Source organism: Microtus oregoni, unplaced genomic scaffold (assembly GCF_018167655.1).
Source record: "Microtus oregoni isolate MIOR12 unplaced genomic scaffold, Mior012 000034F_ref0000314, whole genome shotgun sequence".
NCBI lineage: Eukaryota > Metazoa > Chordata > Mammalia > Rodentia > Cricetidae > Microtus > Microtus oregoni.
In genome coordinates, this window is record NW_024543093.1 from 6,219,882 (window position 1) to 6,240,503 (window position 20,622).

The following is a 20,622-nucleotide window of genomic DNA, read 5'->3' on the forward strand; positions in this document are numbered from 1 at the left end:
CCAGCTCTGTCTACACAGTGAGTGAGGTTCAGGTCAGTCACGACAACACAGGGAGACCCAGTCACACACAAAAGTACGAGGTAGTCATTAAATAAAACTTAGAATATGGAGAAAAATGTGAAAGGTAAATACTCATAAACTTGGCAATTTTAATGTCACATAGTTCTACTTGGCAATCCACTCAAGTCACAGCGTTGTCGTCACTGCTCTAACACCCCCCCCCTTCCTCTCCTGTGCTTCTCCAGTCATCCTCAGCTCACACACAGGAGCAGCCTACAGTGACCTGATAGACATGCTCCCGTGAGGATGATAACGCCAGCTCAAAGTCTACAAGTTAAAACTCTGCAGCTCAACTTCATACTATAGCCCCATACATAAAGGCAAGGACAATCCTCTTGGAAATTTAGAAAAGTCTGGAGTTTTCTAGAGAACATACTCTGCCCTTGTTTTTTTGCATCTCATTTGTCCACATGAAGCTTATGAACGTGCTGGTGTTATAAACCAGGATCTCATGGGGTTTCAGGAAACCCGAGGGGGGCCCTGCTAAAGCTGTTCTTGACAGAAATGTTGCAAGCCTGTTGAGATACAAACACATACGAGACACTGTATAACCACACTGTTTGCAGAAGCCAGAGCAGGAAACAACATGAATGTCTGTTGGGATGGGACTGATGAGTAGATCTTGGCATCTCACAGTGCAACGTGAATCAGCAATAAAATGCATGCTCTACATGCAATGTGAGGTTTCAAACCATAAAGTTCAAAGAAAGACGCCAGGCATAAGAGAAGGACGTGGTTCTTAAGAAGGACAGGGCTCAGCAGTCTGGGGCTGAGTCTTGTGCACAGTTACGTCAGGACAGCTGTGATTCCATGGTAGGCTGGGGGAGATGCTGGAGGCTGAAGGCGTGACTGCTCGGGCTGTGCAAACCCACTGTGCTGCACATGGTTATGACATGTGCGTTTTCCAGATGTCAGTTTACTTCAGTAAAAATTAAAAGGGGAGGAGGCAGGCAGTACCAGTTAAGTAAACTGCTCTGCACTGCAGCTTCGTGGGGAAACAGTCTGAAGACCATAGCTCAGGAAACCCACAAAATTCTGTGGGAAGGTGCGGGCCTCCAACCCAGCACTTCCCCAAGCAGGCACTCCACTGTTTCCTCTCTTCTTGGGAGAGGGTGGAGGTGCATGTCCTCCCGCTGAGAGCCCAGGGCCTGTCCAGCCCCAGACCTTCTACTTTTGAAGGGCTTACTAGTAAAACTTTTCCCTAGTAACAGGGCCAATCTCTCCCACTTGGAGCTCAGGAAGACGGAGTTGTTGGAAAGTCCTGTTACTGAGTTGCATCTTTCCCGCCTACTAAACATGTTAACAGGCTTGGGAGCCAATTGAAGGAATCATATTTTTTTTGATAAAATTTCATGTTGTTAAATTCAGCTCTTCACAGATGGAAGGGACGGGGTGATATTTAACAAGGGTTCAGGATTAGGTCTACAGGAAGCAGTTCTGTGCTGACTTCTAGACTTCATATCTGTGCTCATTTTACCTTCCGGTGTCATCACAGCTATCCCTGCATTGTGCTTATTTTAACGTGATTTCATTATCTAGGTTTATGAATTTTACCTGGAGCAAAAAGCCTCCTAGTCCATGCTATGTTATCAACACAGATTCATCTACAGCTGGGGAATACAGAGCGAACTGCTATCAGTTCAAAGTGGCAATATGTTCTTTTAAAATCTTCTTAACGTTGAAACAGGTAATTCAACTTATATGTTAAAATACTATTAACTGTATTCTAAGTTGCCAATTTAAAAGAGAAAAAACACAAAACTTGCATCAGTCTTAGGGAAGTGTCTGTTTCCTTAAAAAAATCATTTAGAACTCTGTTTCTCTGCAGAGCCTGGAGTATCTTTGAAGCTAGACAATTTTAGCACTGCTGACAGGATTTATGGCAGTCCCTAATCCTCTTAAATAAGGCAAGGAGGAGACATAAGTAAGTACTCTTTACCTTCAAGCAAAACACTACATGGCCCCTTAGAAAAATAATCACCTCACCCAAAAAAAGTGATTTAGTAGATGACAAACCCTGACAAACAGGTCACTAATGAGCAGCAATTTGGTAGGCTAGTACACTAAGTATGTTCTCAGAACGGCCACACAAAGAGCTGATCCATTAATCTAAACAGCTTGTCATGAGCTGGCCACCATCTTTTCAAATACGAACAGAGGAGAAAACAATTACTCACAATGTAAATCTACTCACTTATACTTCATGAAGATTCTAAACTTTTCTAATCTCAAGCTGGCATTTTAGATGCCACTTTTAGATTTCCTATATAAGTATTTTCCTTGGCTTGTAGTTTTGCTTTGCAACCCAAACTGGTCTAAAATTCATTAGGTAGCCCAGGCTGGCTTCAAACTTGTGAGCCTCCTGCTTCTACCACCCAAGTTTTAGGATTACACATGTTAACTACCAGTCCTGGGAAAATTTATTTTTAAACAGAGCCAATTTCTAAATTTATGAATGAACCAGAATGTTTAAGGATGACTAAAGGGCATGCAATAACATTCCATTTGTTTAAGGCGGTCTCCCACTGGTACTGTGCATCGATGTTACAACTGTATTATGTCAGCAACATTTAAGTTTCATCACTAACTGTGATCATAAATTTCAGAAATACAGAACATTGCACTGACGACAACAACAAAGTCATGAGTGGTGCGCACAGGGGTGGTGCACAGGGATGGTGGTACACACAATGGGGTGGTGTGCACAGGGGTGGTGTGCACAGGGATGGTGGTACACACAATGGGGTGGTGTGCACAGGGATGGTGGTACACACAATGGGGTGGTGTGCACAGGGATGGTGGTACACACAATGGGGTGGTGTGCACAGGGGTGGTGCACAGGGATGGTGGTACACATAATGGGGTGGTGTGCACAGGGGTGGTGGTACACACAATGGGGTGGTGTGCACAGGGGTGGTGCACAGGGATGGTGGTACACATAATGGGGTGGTGTGCACAGGGGTGGTGGTACACACAATGGGGTGGTGTGCACAGGGGTGGTGGTACACACAATGGGGTGGTATGCACAGGAATGGTGGTACACACAATGGGGTGGTGTGTACAGGGATAGTGGTACACACAATGGGGTGGTATGCACAGGGGTGGTGGTGTGCACAGGGATGGTGGTACACACAATGGGGTGGTGTGCACAGGGGTGGTGTACACAGGAGTGGTGGTGTGCACAGGGGTGGTGGTGTACACAGGAATGGTGGCGTGCACAGGGGTGGTGGTGTACACAGGGATGGTGGTGTGCACAGGGGTGGTGGTGTGCACAGGGATGGTGGTACACACAATGGGATGGTGTACACAGGAGCAGTGCACAGTGGTGGTGCCCAGGTTTGAACTCTAATGACAGTTTTTTTTTTTAAAAATCAACATGTATAAACTCTATACTTCTCAACAGTTACCTGATCTGATGTCAGCAGGGGAGGCATGCTTTGGTAGAGTAAAAACTGACACTAGTTACATAACGCCGAGACAGGGTCCTTCTTCCCAGAAGACCCGGGCATACAGAATGAGGAGACCTCTGCCTGATGCATCTGATTACTATTCAGTGAGCCCAGAGCAGGATGAAGGGCTTTTCCTTCAGTGCCGCAAATGAAGTAAAAAAATAATTAAGTCACCACTGAACCCCACTCCTGTCCCAGGGGAGGCTGTCAATGAGACAAGGTTTGGCTTGACCATGGATGCACCCCACAGCCCCACTGACAGGACTATTTGCAGGCCCATACTGCTCCTCAGTCTTGTTTTAGAAAAGGAATGCTTTTGTCTTTGTCCTACTGCCCCTAGTCCAGAGAGGGCAGTCGGTCTCTGATATTCACAAGATCCTAAGGCTCAGATAGGCAGCATGTAATTACCTTAAACGTTCAAGTGAGACTGCAGAACACCCCAAGGGAAGGGTCCCACAAATGCTGCAGGGAGGTGTAGCATGTTCTCAGTAGGTAAGCGAAGCCCACAGTGTGCTTAGAGGACCCCAAAGCAGCAGTGTGGGGGTCCTGCTCAGAGCTCGGCTTGTTTAGAAAGGTGAAGTAGCATCTTGCTTCCCACTGAACCCTGGATTACCAGCTAATTAGTCCAACCTTCTGTGGCTCAGTGTGAACTACAAAGGAAGGACAGAGGCAAGAGATAAGGCTTCTGTGCACCGCAGAGCAGTGTCTCCGGAACCACCACAAGATGCTTATTACTGCTCAGATCGCATAACCAGATCTCCTGAGCAGTCTGGGTCTAAGACGATACGGCTAAGCCACCACTTCAAAATTTATTATATTTAATTTTTTGTTTTGTTTTTCAAGACAGAGTTTCTCTGTGTATCCCTGGCTGTCTTGGAACTAGCTCTCTACACCAAGCTGGCTTCGAACTCAGAGATATCTGCCTGTCTCTGCCTCCCAAGTACTGGGATTAAAGGTGTGTACCACCTCGCCTGGCTAATTTTTTTTTTTTTTTGAAACAGTGTCTCTCATTAAATAAATAGCTGAAGCTTTTCCCAGTCTCACAATCCTGTTTCATCCTTCTGACTGTTGGGGTGCCAGGTGTGCCATAGTCTTATGCTTACTAAAGTTGGAGGTGTTCCAATGGATCGGTGAAGCCTCTCCAGGGCGCACAATATGCCAGTGTGTGTGGGAACTAATGCACAAACAGACGCTATGCCAGTGTGTGTGGGAACTAATGCACAAAAACAGTGGTTTTCATCCTTATTTTCTTCTGCAGTGGCAGAAATCCTCAGTTGGTTTTTCTTTGAGACACACACACACATGCACACTCATTTCAGTGATGTTTAAGATATGGGAGGCCAGGAACAAAAGCCCTCAGCGGGCTTCTGTACTGTCTAGCAGCAGTGACCCCCGAGAGAGCAGTGGGACCGAGGGAGCTGGAGACACCTGTTGCCACCACACTTGGCTTCATTTCCCTTAGGTGGATTTCATGCTGTCAGATTGTTATTCTGACAGAGATTGCACAAGCACACTCAAGGGCACATGTGACTTACTGAGTGAAAGGGTGAAGGTCTGAAGACGGGGTGTGCTAACCTGATCCACTAAGTCCTCCATTTGGTGCTGCTTAGGTAGTGATTGACAGCTCTGGAAGAGCTTTTTTCTTCCTTCAACCAAAAGGGACCTAGTTTCACAAAGGGTGTATGATTGCTTCAAGGCGAAATGAATAATCATGGCAGGGTGCCACTCAGTGGGTTTGGCTGAGCCTGCATTATATCTTTTCTCTCTGCTTGTCTGGAGGGAGGCGAGAATGCTGCTGTCAGTACTCAGAACACCGCGTGTGGACTGCAGAAGGACTCTGCTGTCTTCTTCAGCCCCGCTAACCAAGTACAGTGACGTGATGGGAAATGGTTAACTCTCAAGAGGAAGAGTTAGAAAAACAGCCAAGGACAACGGTTGGATATATGCGCCACCTAGTACCTATTTATAAACGTATAAAAGAATCATGGCCCCAAAGATAGATGCTGCCTTCCTGCCTGTCGGTCTTCAGCAGATAAACTGCATCTAATGGAGACCAGTGTGGCGAGGGCCAAAGTTTTTGCTCCACTGTGACTTAACTGTTGTGTGGACAGAGATTTCCCTGACGAAGACAAAGTGTTCAGCTTAACGCTATAAGAAGACTCGAATGATGTTTGCGAGAAGCAAACGCTGCTTCAGAAGCAGCGCACTGTCCATCCAGAACCTTGGTTGAAAGGATGAAGACATGTTATCGTCAAGTTAATTAAGTAAACAACATAACACAAACGCTGCCCACTTGGGGCTGGGAATCACAACTCAGAAAAGGAGATGGCGGGAAGAAACGAAGCTAAAGTGCGTACTGTCGGCTCGGCAGACTGCCCGGAGTCAGATGCCCGTAAGAAACAACCCACTCGCCACTCTTGGGGTCCCACTGCATTCCTACTGACTGTCCCTTGGCTGAGAGCCCCCCAAGAACTAGAAGAACAGCTAATGGAAAGACACAGCTCCCATTGGGAGAGCCAGAAAAGGGTTTAAAGCCTTTTTCAGTGGGGTGGTTGCTCTTGGAATTCTTAAGGCAGGCTAAACCTCCTGAAATAACAAAAATAGAGCCAAACCCAGAAGAAAACCAGTCCCCAGGAGCCGACACAAACTCAGGTGCCATTATCTTCGTGACCATCTCTAAGTACAATCACACCTTTGTCACTTCTGGAGGAGGCACAGCTGCTGAAGAGGCCAAGACTTAGTTGGGAAAGCAAAGACATGGGAGGGGAAGAAAATGCTCCTTTGTTAGTGAAAGCCATTTCCACTGAAAAGTTTCAACACCCTGTAGTGGAGTGAACACACTTCTGTGAACACAGGCAAGGCACACAGTGAAGGAGAGCCGCCTGTCTGTTAGACAAACCCTGGGCCACAGCAGCCAGACCTTCCCCTGCTCTTGAAAAAACCAAGGCTGGTGTAGGCCACCACTCCACCTGATACAGATGTGACACAAGGCTTCTAGAGTAACACAGATCCATTAATTACAACTGAGGGAATCACCCAATTAGTATGTTTTGTAAAAGACCACAAGGCTATAATAAATTGTTCCAGCATGCATTTAAAAACAGAGTGCTTGGGAAAGCATTTTAATTGAATTTCACAAATATTCCGGTGAGTTGATTTCCCTTCATGAAGCAATGCTTTAGGACAGGCGAGGACAAGCTGGAGTTTCTGTTACACAACAGGGCTCCTGTGATAAAGCACATTACAATATCCCATCAGAGCCGACTTCCTCCTCCGGCCGCACCCTGCCCCGGCTGCTGTGGAGCTGAAATCCAGCCAGAAAGGAGCTAGCTAGCACTAGATGCACCTGTGCATCCAAATTTATCACAAAACTTTCGTCCCACGAGAACTGACAAGGAATAAAATTATCACACACACACAAGCACACACACATACAAACACACACATAAACACCATAGCATGTATTCTTTATGTAGAAAGGATAAAATGAATTTCACATATATTATGATTCATAAAAGAGCTTGCCAGGCTATTTCAGACTGCTAGAATTATCTTAATGGTTACACGTTTACTGTGTAGTAACAAAGGGTACTTCTTACGCTCATTGTGTCGTGTGGTGAATGCAGCGCGTGAATGGAGTATATAGCCTTGGTCCGGGACTTTCTCACAAACATTTGCACAGTCAAATCTAAGTCTTGCGAACAAATACAATTAGGAACTGACAACCAGGGAGGACTTGCCACCTACAGAGATGGGGACTTGTTCCGGACTCAGGATCAGAGCTGGGAACAAACTTTTGGGTTGTGCTGACTGTTGTGCTCCAGTGTCACAGCCTGTTACTAAAGGAGATTAAGGACTCGTGTCCAGTGGCGCAGATAATCCCCACTTGGAACTGATGCTGGAAGAGTTGAGTGGCTTTTTTTTTTTTTTCAGCAGATTTACGCCTGCCAATATCAAGAGCAAAGCAAGTTCCTACTCTCTTCCTGGGTAGTGCAGGGAGGAGACTCGTGGGCTGAGCACACTGGGTACTGGGGTGTAGTAGCACAGGATCAAACTAAATCACAGATAATCCACATGAAATCACCAGTTTCACTTGGCACAAGTACGGCTCTTCTAGAAGCAATATAAATGTCCCCTCATAGACACCGTTTCTGAGCACTGCTGGCTTGAGGAAGGACTGTCGAGGACTGGGGAGGTCTGGCGAGGATCACAGAGCTAACAAAGTGATTTCTCTCACAGCTGATACTGACACGCCCATGATTCTTACTGTTAAATGCCCTAGCTTATAAACAGAAGTGATACACCTCAGGAATTTACTACACAGACCTACTAGAATTCTTGTTTATTTTTATTTCATGTGCGCTGGTGTTTTGCCTGCATGTTTGTCTGTGTGAGAGTTGGATACCCTGGAACTGGAGTTACAGTCAGTTGTGAGTTGCCATGTGGGTGATGGGAATTGAACCCAGGTCCTCTGGAAGAGCAACCAGTGTTTTTGACCACTGAGCCATCTCCCCAGCCCATTTTAGAAAACAAAAAACAAAATAGTACTCCTTAATGGACTTCTGATGTATTACACAAAATTATGTCAGAAGCATTCTAGAAATTTTGGGTTTGGGTGGAAAAATAAAAACTTCAGCCGGGCGGTGGTGGCGCACACCTTTAATCCCAGCACTCGGGAGGCAGAGGCAGGCGGATCTCTGTGAGTTCGAGGCCAGCCTGGTCTACAAGAGCTAGTTCCAGGACAGGAACCAAAAGCTACGGAGAAACCCTGTCTTGAAAAATCAAAAAAAAAACAAAAAAACCAAAAAAAACAAAAACAAAACCAAAAAAAAAACAAAAAAAAACTTCAGTAAAAAATTTGAACTCTCCCCAAAGCGAAGTGTTTAAATGTATTTTGTTTCATATTGCTCTCTTATCATTAGCTCAACCACACAGACTAAGCTCTTCCATGCATACAGTTCTTGTGGACTGAACCAGCAAATATGGTCCTAAGTCATGAAGAATTAGTGAAGATGTAAGACACAGAAATACCCTTGAACCATAAGCTGCCTGAGGCCTCTCTGAGGGACCCCACTTGGACAGCGACCTCTAACTACCTCTAAACTTTTGAGAAACACACAAGAACACAAGTCACACATTCGTACCTTTGAAGTTAAGACAGGAAAGTGAACACCTGTAAGCCTACTACCCGCTCAGGACCTAGAACAACATCACTATGGATGATCCTGTGAGCCTACTACCCGCTCAGGAACTAGAACATCGCTATGGATGATCCTGTGAGCCTACTACCTGCTCAGGAACTAGAACAACATCGCTATGGATGATCCTGTGAGCCTACTACCTGCTCAGGAACTAGAACAACATCACTATGGATGATCCTGTGAGCCTACTACTCGCTCAGGAACTAGAACAACATGGCTATGGATGATCCTGTGAGCCTACTACCTGCTCAGGAACTAGGCCATTATCTCTATGGATGAGCCCCACCCGGTATGCGCCTTCCCCAGCCAGCCCTCTGTCCACTGAAGGCAGTCTCCTGGTATCGTGAACTTAAATCAGCAATAACTCATACTAAAAAACGAGATCCCTTTACATAGACTCACTTGAGTCTTGCTTTCTAAGCTCAGCATGTTTCTTAGATCCATTCCTGTTCCTCATAGCTGTAGTCCATTTATTTCCACATTTGTTTAATGCAGTCAAGAAAAGCTTAACATGTCTTATCAACTTTCCTACTGTAGACATTTAGATACCTTTTAGTTTAGTTTTTGTTTTTTATTAGCTATCTGCCTTCTTTAGCTTTTTCTCCCCAAACACAAAGTTTGTATCAACAGAGAATTACTTAGATGATGACACATCTACTACACAGCTCTAAAGAGAATTAAAATTCGTAAGTAAATTGCAGCATGTAAAGAATATTCTCAGTCTTGGGAAATGCATGCTGAAGTACTTAGAGGAAAGCAGTCATGGTTATAACTGTCTCAGTGACTCAGAAGTTGACTTATGTAGCTACACAGGTAGGTAGGGAGAGACTGTATTCTACAGAGAATAAAATGTTAGTAACAGCTGAATTTGAGTCAAGGTCAGAATATGGATGTTCTGTGGACTGCATTTAGCATGGAGATTTTCCTATACATCTAAGGCCATCCCTAAAAGAAGGTTGATTTTCCAAAGCTCTCCACGAGGGCCAGCAAGAGCTTCAGAGGTAACGGGACTGGCACCACCTGATAGGTTCAGCACGATGCCTGGACCAACAGGGCAGGAGAGGGCCACCTCCTGTGATCTGTCCTCTGACTTAGTACATGCAGCAGGGCGGAGTGCCCTCCCATAAATGTCATGAAAATGTATTACAGGAAAAGGTTGGGACTGGAGATGGCTCTGCAGTCAAGAGCACTGGCTGCTCTTACAAATCCCAGCACCCACACGGCAGCTCATAATCACCTGTAACTTCAGTTCCAGGAGATCTAATGCCCTTTTCTGGCCTCCAAGGGCATAGCATGTACATGGTACACAGACATACATGCAGGCAAAACACCCATACACTTATTTTTTTTAAATAGAAAGAAAAGGGGTAAAAAGTTCTCTAATATATAATTCAATTCAATGGTTGTTACCAATAATTCTTTATCTTTATTATATTTAGATTTTCTACTGAAAGATTTGTAAGAAATCTATCTAGTTTTCACAACACTCCATTCAGGATTTCTTCTGAGGGATAAAAGATGACTGTTAAGGATGTAGAGAAGAAAGAACTCTTACCTTCTGCTGGTGGGAATACGGATTACTATAAACACTGTGATAAACAGGACGGAAGCACTGAAAATGGAGCAATCCCATGCGGACACACAGTCCATGTTCACTGCAGCACTGCTGGCAAGAGCCAACATATGGAGGCAGTTAGTGCCCATCACTGGTGGACGGATAGCATGGACCTGTCCTGAACTGTGTGAGAAAGGAGCTGTCACAGGTGGGCGAAGGGGCAGCACACACACTCATGTCCTCTGCTCTTGACTATGGATGTGACCTGAAGCTCCAGTGACCTTTATTCTTCCTCACAGCGATGAACTGTACCCTGGAACTGAAAGCAAACATAAATCCGTTCCTCCCTAAACTGCTCGTTGTGAGGCTATTAACCACAGCAACAGATGAACCCAGACCAGGGCAAGAACTGAGGAAACACGGTCACTGCTGGGGTAGACCTGACCATGTGGCTTTCATGCTTTTCCACTATTTTATGGGAGAACTTGTAACTGGAGAAACAGTTGAGTGCTATGAGCAAAGCATACTGGGCTTTACAGTGGGAGCGTAAAAGACAAGCATAGGGAGAGAGGTAGGGGGACAAGGTATGCTCTACGGATTCCAGTTTGGATCACAGCACCCATGCCAGGCAGCTCACAACTATCACAACTCTAGGAGATCTGATGTCCTCTTCTGTAGGTGCTTGCACGCAAGTGGACATGCACGCACAGATGGACATGCATGTGTGTGTACACATACATGCACACACACACTTTAAAAATGCGAGGGTCTTAAAAAGAATGCAGACAGTTGAGGAGGAAGAAAGCCAACCAGACAAGGCTTCCCTGTGACATTCTGGCTAAGAATCTGTGTGTGCTGCTCAGGCAGGGGCTGGAAACTGCCAGCAGTGGTGGAAGAGCATCACTGAAGCGAAACCTCTTGTGCTTTCCTGGGGGAAAATGTTTTCTCAGGGGAGCACACACAAGCCGCCGATACAGCTGTGGTCCAGCAGGGCCTGTTTGTAACTCCAGCTACCAGCAGAGCTTGTCAATCTTAGTGTTGTCTACATGGTACTTGCTTGTATGGTACAAAAGATGCAAGACTGAGGCGCTCGTGGAGAGCAGCTGAGGCTGGCACTTTGTCACAGGGTCAGAGTCCTTGCAAAGAGGCCCTGAGAAGCCAATAGTGAAGTGAAGCCTCAGGTGTCTCACAACGGAGACCTCAGGATATTGGTGATGGAAGAACCATAGAATGGCCACCGAGGACAGTTGTAATGTGGCGTGCAGCTGGCCAAAGCCTAAAGAGAAGCTGCGGGTGTTGCAGGTGGCAGAACTGGAAGAATTGGGCTGCCGAGGCCCTTTGAAGACAAGCCCCAGGTGCAAGACTCTGAGCTATAGGATATATCTGCTGGATTTGGTTTTGTTTTGAACTGCTTATTCCCTGTGATGCCCTGATTCTTCCCTTTTGATAAGAATACTATTCTGTGTCATCATCTATTTCAAGAATATAAATTGTTTTTAATTTTGTAGGGCCCATAGTTTAGAGACTTTGGACTTTCAAATCTGCATTTTACATCATATTAAAAAGAGAAACTTTGGGGACAAGGTCATAGTTTAAAAGTGATGTCTGGTTTGTCAAATGAAAAGAAGTAAAGTGGGGTGGTCAGCTTCAACTGTGAACTTTATACAAACCAGAATCTGGAAAAAGTCTTTTTTATTTATTTATTTATTTTATTTTTAAAGCATTGTCCCACCCAGCTCAGTTCATGGAACATGAGACTCATATATATATATATTATGTGAAGGTGTCAGATCCCCTGCAACTGGATTTTCAGACAGTTGTGAGCTGCCATGTGGGTGCTGGGAATTGAACCCGGGGTTCTCTGGAAGAGCAGCCAGTGCTCTTAACCACTAAGCCATCTCTCTGGCCCCTGGAAAAAGTCTTAATGAGGGGTTATTTGCATTGGCTTGGCCTGTGGGGGTGTCTATGAGAGACTGTCCTAATTGAGTTGATGTGGGAGGACCCAGTTCACAATGGGCAGTACCATTCCCTAGACAAAGAGTCCTGAACTGTGTAAGAGCTGAGAAATCCAGTTGAGTACCAGCAAGCAGCAGGCATGTGTTTACCTCCCTCACTTCCCGATTGCAGATTTGGAACATGAAGAGTTGCTTCAAGTATCTGTCACTGACTTCCCCACAATGGCAGACTATCAAACAGACACTACTCAGTTCTAAGAGAGAGAGAAGAAAACTCCACTATCTGTGATGATGTGGATGAGCCCAGAGCTATTTGGCACAGAAAAGCAAATATCTCACTTGCATGTGGGATTTTTAAGAAGCTGAACTCACAAAAGTTGGGAATAGTATGATGGTCACCAGAAGCCAGGCACTGGGCGATGGAGGGACATGGGCAGCTGTTGGTCACAGGGTAAAAAGTTTCAGGTGAACAGAAGGAATAAATCTGGCAATTTATTACACAGCAAGTAATTGTAGTCAACAATAATGTCATGAGTGTTTTAAAATAACTGAAAGCCAATTTCAAAGGTATCATTGTAGGAATGATGTAGATAAAACATGCCTGTGATCTCATGGGGAGCTGTACCAGGAGGGTCACAAATTCAAGTCCAACCTGGGCAACTGAGCAAGAGTCTGCACCAAAGTGAAAACTTCAAAGGCCGAGGACATAGCTCAGTGGCAGAGTGCTTGCCTGACATACACAGGGCCCTGGACACAAAGCAGAAGGGTACAATAAAGCGATGGGTGTGTTAGTCACACTGGATTATTCCATCTGGAGTACTAACAGTAAGGCATCAAGATGGATTATTTTATCTGGAGTACCAATAGTAAGGCAGTGATATAGACTTCATAAATGGATCAACTAAAAATACTAAGAAAGAAAACATAGTTGACAGAAGAGATTATCAAACAAGCATTCTAAGTAACCAAGACCATGGCCTCCAAAACCACACCCCACCCATAGGAAACATGTTCTAGGTAAGTGCTCTACCGCTCAGCTAAATTTCTGCAGGGGCGTGTCTTGATTATGAAAAGATGACAGAGATGACAATTGGGGTTCTAAAACCCAAGACTGAACAAGCACTGAAATGCCTGCAGATGTTCAGGGAAGACACGCTCAGCCGCACTGATGCCCGTAGGTGTCCAGGGAAGAAATGCTCGGCATCTGAACTCCGTTCTGTGCATGTAAAGCCCAATACTGGAACACTCCTGTGTCTGCCCAGAGATTAATCACTCTGGAAATGACCTTTCACCATAAACAACAGAGAAGTGAAAAGAACATGCAAAGGAGTTTTCAGGGGTGGGACAACAGGCCATCCTGAGCAAAGACTCCAAGGAACCTGCTTCCAGCCCAAGCAGTTGTCAACCGCACTGTAAGGAAGGAACTGAGGTGTGACAGGCCTACGGTCTGGTGGAGCAGGGAGTCAGGAACAGATTTCCAGAGGTTAAACAGATGTAGTTCCCAGGCAGATTCCAGAGTAAAGCTGCAAGGGGAGGAAGCTCAGGGGATCTATACAAGGAAGCAGGCACTAACGCTGCTGCTTACACTAGCAAAGATAAGGCAGGAGGAATGCTCTGAGTTCAAGGACTGCCTAGGACACAGTGTGATGGATCTGCTGAAGACAACAGAATACCAGAAGCTTGGGGTAAGGCGTTTGTCTGACAGGCGTGAGGTTCAAGGTTTAACCCTAGTACTATCAAAATAAAATTGCAGCCTTAAACAGCAAAGCCAAATCAACAACCAAAGCAGATATCTGCACGAGGGTTTTGCTAAGCCTTCAGCGCAGGGCAGACCTGTAGAGGAAAGCAAACACTTGAGGCCAGTGAACGCTGCAACACTAATCACTGGGAAGCCCCAGAGCTAAAGGAAGCTTTGTGTTGGATTTTCAGCACCAGGAGGGGAAAAGAAAACCAGTGAACGAAAAGGGATTATTATTGATTTGCTCTGATTCTGAGACTGAGCCTGGGCTGGTGACCTCAGACTCTGAATCTTCCTGCCTCAGTCTCCCAAATTCTGGGGTTACAGGCAAATATCATTGTTCTTAACACCATCCACACACCCCCCAAATAGGGCAGGGGTAATCTTTTTAAAAAAGAGATTTTAAAGTCTTTTCAACAGACATTTAGTTAGACTAAGAAATAGAGGGAAGCCTCAAACAAAACAGGACACAAAAGAAGACATTACAACTGACACCAAAGAAACACAAGCCGCATTAGAAACTCTCATGAACAGCCCCAAGAAACTCAACCTCCCAAGGCTACGGCCCTTTAATAAGCTTCCTCATATTGTGACTCCCCAACCACAAAATTACTTTTGTTGCTACTTCATAACTGTAATTTTGCTACTGTTATAAATCGTAGTGTAAATATCTGTGTTTTCCAATGGTCTTAGGCAACTCCTGTGTAAGGGTCATTTGACCCCCAAAGGGGTCACAACCCACAGGTTGAGAACCATTGCACTGGGGACTCTTGTGAAGAAGTACTTATCAACAGATTGGAAGAACTAGAAGGAATGACCTCCCAAGACTGTAGCTAAGGCCACAGACAACCTAAAGACAAGGGAACATCAAAATTGAATTGGTAAGAACATTCTTTTAAGAAGGACAAGTCCTGGACTGGAAATTTTCACGGCTGAATTTTACCAGACTTTTTAAAAACTAAGTTTAATTTTCCTCAAACTATTACCAAAAAATTGAAAGGGGTAAAATTCTATGAGAAAGAACAGACACAAAACCAGACAACTCCAGTGGAATAAAACGAAAATTAGAGGTCAATGTCACTCATGAGCAGAGATGCAAAATTCCCAACAAAACACTAGCACACTGAATCCAAGAGCACACTAGTCATATAGCACAATCAAATGTGATTTATCCTGGCTATGTAGATAGCTCAGCACACACACATCAGTTCATGTGACAAGATGCACCAACAGAATGAAGAAAAACAACTATCTTTGTTTGTACATAAAATATAGAAAACCCTAAATACCCAACCAAAAATTAGATCTGACAATGAATTCAATAAATCTGCAGGACGAAAGGTCAACATGCCAGAGTCTGTAGCATTTCTATGCTCCAATAAGTACCAAGAAGTCCAAAAAGTGGCCCGAGTAGAGAGAGCTATGATGCAGATGCCCAGGAAGATTTAACCAAGAGATGGAGAACTCCATAATGAAAACTTCTAAACAGTGATGAAAGAGACTGAAAAAGACACCAAAAACTCGTGTGTGGGGGGGGGGGGGGGGAGGGAACACACACACACACCCCATATTTGTGGACTGAAAGAAATCATTTAATGTCCATACAATCCAAAGTGACCCAACATGGCCCACCACACATTCCATGCAATCTAGATCAAATACTAATGATAGTCTTCACATAAATAGAAAGAACAAGCCTCCTGTGAAACCACACAGACTCCATAACGAAGCAACACTAGTAACAAGAACAAGGCTGGCGGGACCATAAGACCTGACTTTCAAATGTGCTACGAATCCAGAGTGGTTTAACCACAGCAATAGCAGAAACACACACAGAGGCCAGTGCGAGTAACAGAGACCCCAGAAACAACCCATGAGTGACAGTCCCTGGTTCTGATGGAAATACCAGAAGCATACGGTGGGGATAGGGATAGCACAGTTGTTAATAAATGGCACCTGGAAAACTGGAGACCCCAAGCAAAAAGAAAACCAGAAACATAACCAGACTTCCATTTTTCACCAAACATAACAACCAAAAAAAAAAAAAAATAAAAAAATAAAAAAAAAACAACTCAAAGTGGATCAAAGGCTTAAAGATATCACCTAAAACTATGCAGAGTCCAGAGAAAAACACAGGGAAGTGCTCCAGGGCATCAATCGGAACAAAGATTTTTTTTTTTTGGATATGACATCAAAGGTATAGGCAACTAGAGTAGAAACAGATAAATGGAATTACATCAGACTGCAAACAGAATTAAGAACAGCCCACAAAATGGAAGAAAATACTTAAGAACTATTCATCTGACAAGAGATAAACACTTAACTACATAAAGAAGGAAATAGCAGAATATTTTAGTTTAAACCAATTTTTAAATGGACACCGGATTTGAACAAATATTTCAAAAGATATAACAGGTAACACATGAATGAAAACGTGTACATGCATGAAAAAATATTCACCACCTCAGCTGTCAGAAAGGCCAATGGAAAACATCTCACCGTACTCAGAACAACTCCTATTAAAGATGAAAACCTTTTCCTTTCTCTTTTAAAAAATGGCACAGTAAGGAGAAAAAACTCTTAAAGACCCCACCCCAAAGGGAAAAAATGGACAAAAACCCCAACTGTTGCTCTGAACTCATCTACGTTGTTGTGGCACTGTAAACTAAAGGCCATCAGAGAAATTAAAACTAGAAGTGGGTATAGTAGGAAACGCCTGTATTTGCTGAGGCAGGGGATTTTAAGTTTGAGGCTGTCAGCCTTTGCTACCATGAAAGCACTGTCTGGAAAACAAGCTCAACTAAAGAAAATACCAAACATCAACCTAAAAGCTGAGCATGTGAGTGCAAGTCATGCTGTAGGGTGTACCCATAAGAGGGGAGTCCAAGTCATGCTGTAGGGTGTACCCGTAAGAGGGGAGTCCAAGTCACACTGTAGGGTGTACCCACAGGAGGGGAGTCCAAGTCATGCTGTAGGGTGTACCCATAAGAGGGGAGTCCAAGTCACGCTGCAGGGTGCACCCACAGGAGGGGAGTCCAAGTCACGCTGCAGGGTGCACCCACAGGAGGGGAGTCCAAGTCACACTGCAGGATGCACCCACAGGAGGGGAGTCCAAGTCACACTGCAGGGTGCACCCACAGGAGGGGAGTCCAAGTCATGCTGTAGGGTGTACCCGTAAGAGGGGAGTCCAAGTCACACTGTAGGGTGTACCCATAAGAGGGGAGTCCAAGTCACGCTGCAGGGTGTACCCATAAGAGGGGAGTCCAAGTCACACTGCAGGGTGCACCCATAGACGGGGAGTCAGTGCTGGAGCTGCGCGCAGACAGTCACTGCAGCACAACTCACAGTAGCCCAGGCATGGAGCCTACTGAGGCGTCTATTGACAAACTGGTAAGAAAACATGATCTACATGCACAACAGGATGGGTTCTGCCATAAAGATGAAATGCTTTAATACAGCAACCTGGACTAGCCTAGAGGGCACGGTGAAGGGATCGGGCTCAGGATGATGATGCTATAGCGTGATCTCCTGTGTGGCAGTTCAAGAGGTCGAGAGTAGGTCAGTGAGGACCAGTGCCTGGGGCTTCTGAGTGTCTAGTGCACGGCAGGACGACATCTACAAAGAGCTAGTAAAGAGGCTTTCCATGTTCCCCACACAAAGACAGACATGCCAATTTCCTCATCTGATCACTGCACACTGAACACCTGTACTGAAGAGATCATGCCTCATAAATTTGTACAATTAATTATGTGTATTAAGATCAAGCAGACCTGAAATCAATGAAATGACATTTTTATTTAGTACTGAAAGTAGCCTGAATTTGACATCTAGTGAAGATGTCTCTCAAAACATCAATAAAATGCAAATCAAAATACCGAGTCTATTTTATTCTAATCAAAATGGCTGTTATCAAGACCACACACAAACATAACAAAACCAACAAAATGTGGCAAAGAGATAGGGCAGGTGGGGATCCTTTTACACTATTGGTGGGAATTTAGTAAATTAGTGTAGTCATTGTAGAAAGAGATATGGAGATTCCTAAAAAACATAAACAAAACACTAAGAAACTACCATATGACCCAGCATACTGTGGTAGGGAAGGAAGGGAGTCTAGAGGAATGAGAGGAAGAGAAACAAGAAACAGCAATGTAGACATCAGTGTCCAACCAGGTATATGTGCAAACTCACAGGTATGTAAAAACTGACCACATTCTTCCACTTGCGGCCCCTGTCTATCCTTACCTCCTGTTATACCCACCATTGCCATTAGCTTGAAGTACCCAGTCACAATGCATGTAAACACACAGAGAGGACGAGGAAACCAAGTATCCATGAGCCCAGCCCTGGGACACTGGAGGCCCAGTCTCTAACAGTCCCCATCCTGGGACCCTGGAGGTTCAGTCTCTAATAGTCCCCATCCTGGGATCCTGGAGGCCCAGTCTCTAACAGTCCCCATCCTGGGACCCTGGAGGTTCAGTCTCTAATAGTCCCCATCCTGGGACGCTGGAGGCCCAGTCTCTAACAGTCCCCATCCTGGGACCCTGGAGGTTCAGTCTCTAATAGTCCCCATCCTGGGATCCTGGAGGTTCAGTCTCTAACAATCCCCATCCTGGGACCCTGCCAGCCTTAGTCTCTTTTTGAACTGATGTCCCTGCTTCCTGGTAGACAGCTGGGGCTCTTCCTTTGGTTTCCTCGGCAACACTCTTTGGTACACCTGCAGGGACTTACATCAGTGCTCTAGAGACACTAGTGTATTCCTGTTTATTTCAACACTGTTTACAGCAGCCAAGCTATAGAACCAAACTAGATGCTTATCCATGCATCGATGGATAAAGACAAGGTGGCAACTGTATACAATGGGGTTAGATTCAGCTGTAGGGAAGAAGGAAATTATGTCACTTGGAGAAATGACAGAAATCATCAAATTAAGCAAAATAAGCCAGACACAGAAGACAAGCATCACCCTTTCTATCATATACAGTAAACAGATTTAAGCGCACACACACACACACACACACACACGCGCGTGTGAAAGCAGAAAGGGTACCACTTGAGGAGTAGAAGAGACAATGAGAGGGTGATAGGATCAGCAAATGTGAGTATACAATGACATGCATGTACACAAATGTCCTAAGGAAATATTGTATATGTTTCTGAAAGAAATGAATAACCAAAAATTAATTATGTAGAGAGGGCAGAGGAAGTAAACTAGGTGCATTGGTTGATTTTTTTCAACTTGACACAAATCTAATCATATCTAGATCAAGGGGTTCTTTTCTGTAACGTGCACTGGTGTTTTGCCTGCATGTATGTCTGTGTGAGGGAGTCAGCTCTACTGAAACTGGAGTTACAGTTTTCAGTTGTCATGTGGGTGCTGGGAATTGAACCCCTCTGGAAAACAGCCAGTGCTTTTAAAACTGAACCATCTCTCCAGCCCACAGGAAGAGGGATTCTTAATTAAAGTGCCTCCAGAAGATTATCTTGTAGGCAAATAAGTGGGGAATTATCTTAACGACTGATATGATAGGGCCCAGCCCATTGTGGGTGGAGTCACCCCTGGGCAGGTGATCCTGGATACCCAAAGAGAGCAAACTGAGCAAGCCACAAGGAACAAGCCAGTAAGCTGCACTCCTCCACCGCCTCTGCACCATCCTGGTTCCTGCCCTGACTTCTCTCCCTGATGGGCTATGCTGTGAAATCATAAGCTGAAATAAAAACCCTTTTGTCCCCAAGTTGCTTTTGGTCATGGCATTTTATCACAGTGACAAAGACCCTAACTGAGACACTAGGGCTGGGAGAGGTGGCTCAGTGGGTACAGGGCTTCCAGTGACGCATGGGGACCTGAGCTCAGATCCCTAGCACCCATATAAATGCCAAGTGTGTGCATCTGTAATCCCAGTCTCACTCCCAGGAAGGGGGTAGGTACCAGGAAATAGGCAGGACTTGTTGGCCAGCCAGCCTAACTAAAACAGGGAGTCCTAGGTTCAGAGAGAGAGAGAGAGAGAGAGAGAGAGAGAGAGAGAGAGAGACAACACACATGTACATACCACATGCAGAAACAGTAAAACAGCATTTCCTAATTAAAAAGAAAAGAGCTGTTTTGACACTAATCTCAAACACATAAACCCAGCTCAAGATGCAGTGCCCTCTGTAACCAAGATGAAAGTACTAAAGAAGCGGGATGTGCACAGACATCTAGACCCTGCTGTGAGACCCATAGGAATGGGCACAGTCAGAGGCTAACAGAAACCTCTAATGCCACCCCCACCAGAGCTTTATCACTCCCTTCCCCCATCACGGAGGGAGCTCCCTTCTCGGGGCCTGAAGGAAGCTTGGATGCCTGTCACATACTTGCACGTCACAGACAATCCTCACCGACTGAAGGACTCTTAGGTCAGTTTCCACTTTTGAACCGTGTAAAGTAGGTCTGCGTGATCGATCACCCAATTCCCCTCCAGCTGCAGATTCCCATTCCCCCAGGGAAAAGATGCTGGTGTCTGTCCTGGCTGAGATTTGGTTGGGGAACTGACTGACAGAAGACTTTCAGGCACAGCAGAACAGACACACAGCCTTGCCTAAGCAAAAGGAGAGTATTTGATGAGCGGCGGCTGTGGGGAATCGTAACCTTAACAGGAAGGAGGTGCCTGCAGGACACACTGGC

At 45.1% G+C, this 20,622-nt stretch overlaps 1 protein-coding gene across 3 annotated transcripts in view; it reads right to left on the minus strand.

Annotated features, from left to right (window-relative positions):
- Positions 1-20,622, minus strand: part of LOC121432394 (TATA box-binding protein-associated factor RNA polymerase I subunit B) — a 69,258-nt gene that overhangs the window by 13,116 nt on the left and 35,520 nt on the right. The gene's annotated exons all lie outside the window — the stretch shown is intronic.